Raw genomic sequence first — 2,391 nt, forward strand, 5'->3', positions numbered from 1 at the left:
GGAACAGAAGCCAAAAGGCACAGAGAACAGGTAGAAGGGCCCTGGGCGAGGGCCGGCGTGGGGGCGCTGCTGCTCAGGGGCTGGGGTCACCGTCCAGCCGCCTGCGTGGCTGCCTATTGCAAAACACGGGGCGCCCAGAACACTCCCCTCTCGTCCCACCGGCACCCATGATCCCAGGCCGTCTGTCCCTCTGCAGTGTGAACAGCCCCAGGGCCCAGGTGCGGGCCGGCATGCCGTGCACACATCCTCAAGGCTGACGCCTGTGCTGTCTTCAGCCGGCCTCACCTTGATGGCTGACACGCAGCCTCCATGCAGGCGCTGAACCTTGGCTCCCCTGGGCAAGCGAATCCTTGCGCTGCGACCTTACGTGTCAGCCCGAGGACAGATGCCCAGGAGGCCATAAACGTGGTCAGAGAGATTTGACGTACATACCTTTCTTCTCAGTGCAGGGGCTGGTAAGTGTGGGCCTCAGAAAGGCTGGGTGACCAGCACTGAGCAAATGGACCCCACTGCCGAGTGCTTCCTCCTCCGTGGCTTTTCATCTGGGAAGAATTAGGGATTCTACCAAGAAGCTCCTCCCACCGCTTTGGCAACAATTCTATCATCCATACCCAGCAACAACTCTGAAGTGACACTCATTCTTTCTATGTATGGAGTCCCCAGCACACGTGCTCGGCTTGGGATGTAAGCCCCATGGTGAGAAGGGACATCAGAGCCTCCCCACCCTCAGGAGGGGCTTCAGGGGCTAAGCTGCACATTTTGCGTCCTCTCAGCTCTCTGTCCCTTGACCAACGACCTATGGATTCAAGAAGTGGCTGGACACCCGTGACGGGAACGCCTTGAAGGGCCCCTGCTTGCTGTCCCTGAGGTTCTGGGCACTCGATGAGGCGAAGGGAGCACAGAGAGGGAGCAGAAAAGGGAAATTGTTGTGTAAAATCAATCTGGACACAGACCTTACACCTCTTAAAAGTCATTCAAAACAGACCATAGATGTAAATGCAAAACACAAAACTNGGAAATTGTTGTGTAAAATCAATCTGGACACAGACCTTACACCTCTTAAAAGTCATTCAAAACAGACCATAGATGTAAATGCAAAACACAAAACTGCAACTTCTAGGAGAAAACATAGGAGCAAATCTAAGGTGACCTTGTGATTTTTAACGAGTTTTTATATACATCAATCACCAAAAGTGTGGTAGATGAAAAAAAGTTTGATAAGTTGAACTGTTTTAAAATTAAAAACTCTGCTCTGTGAACGACACTGTCAGAAGAGTAAAAATCAGGCCATGGAATGGGAGAAAATATTTACAAAATGAATATCTAAAAGATACAAAAATAACCTCTTAAAACTCAACAATAAGAAATAAATAACACAACAAATAGGCTAAAGTTCAACTTTTGTTTTGTTTTTTTTAGCTGAGCCATCCTGCCACCTGTTGGCAGCTCAGCGGCTGCTCAGCTCGGGCCAGGCATCGAACCGCTGTTGCTCAGAGCTCAAACTCTTGAGCGAGCTCTTAACCAACTGAGCCACTTGGCCGGGCCCCTAGGCTAAAGTTCTGAGCAAAGAAGATTTATATGGATGTCAAACAAGCACATGAGAAGATGCTGACATCTCGTGGCATCAGGGAATTACAAGTTAGAACAATAATAAAATACCACCACCCTTGGTTTCTCACGGCGGAGCTGCTTGAATGCCCTCACAACATGGCGGCTGTCTGTCCCCAAGAGAGTGAGGAGGACTCGCTGCTTTTCAGGACTTGCTTTTGGAAGTGACACACCGTCACCTCTTCACCTTCTGTTCACAAGAAGTGAATTACCGAATCCTGCCACGCTCAGGGGACAGCTTGACCACAGCCCATGAGAACCCTGAGTGGGTGCCACCCAGAGAACTGCACGTGGAGACTGCGAGAGCTGTCTCTGCTTTGCTGACAGTGGGAAGCCACAGTCCATCACTTCATTCCACTCTGCTGTCGCTCCTCCTGTCACTCAGAAAGCAAGGGGATGACAGCCATCGAGGGCAGCCTGTGTCCCTGCACCAAGCACTCCGGTGCCCGCAGACGAGCCAGGGCTGTGATGAGGGGCGTCGGTCTGGAGTTGACGATGCCGCCAGACATGCCACCCGGCTGCTCGTGCTTGTTCTGCTCACAGGAGGGAAGACCGCTTTTCAGCGACACCTTTGAGTGCGTCACAGTGAAGGCAAGTGACACAGGCTTCTGCAACGGTGACCAGGTAGGGTCTTCCTGTTGCCTCTTTCTCCGCCCGGCTGGGTCGGGGCCATGAGGACATGCTCCGAAACCCCCGGGGGAAATCCCTTCTGACCGCGTTGCTGGGAAGGCCCAGGAGTGAGCATCTGCTCGCGAGGGTCACAGTGGTCCTCAGACCCCAGTC

The sequence above is a fragment of the Hipposideros armiger genome, unplaced genomic scaffold (assembly GCF_001890085.2).
Source record: "Hipposideros armiger isolate ML-2016 unplaced genomic scaffold, ASM189008v1 scaffold_299, whole genome shotgun sequence".
NCBI lineage: Eukaryota > Metazoa > Chordata > Mammalia > Chiroptera > Hipposideridae > Hipposideros > Hipposideros armiger.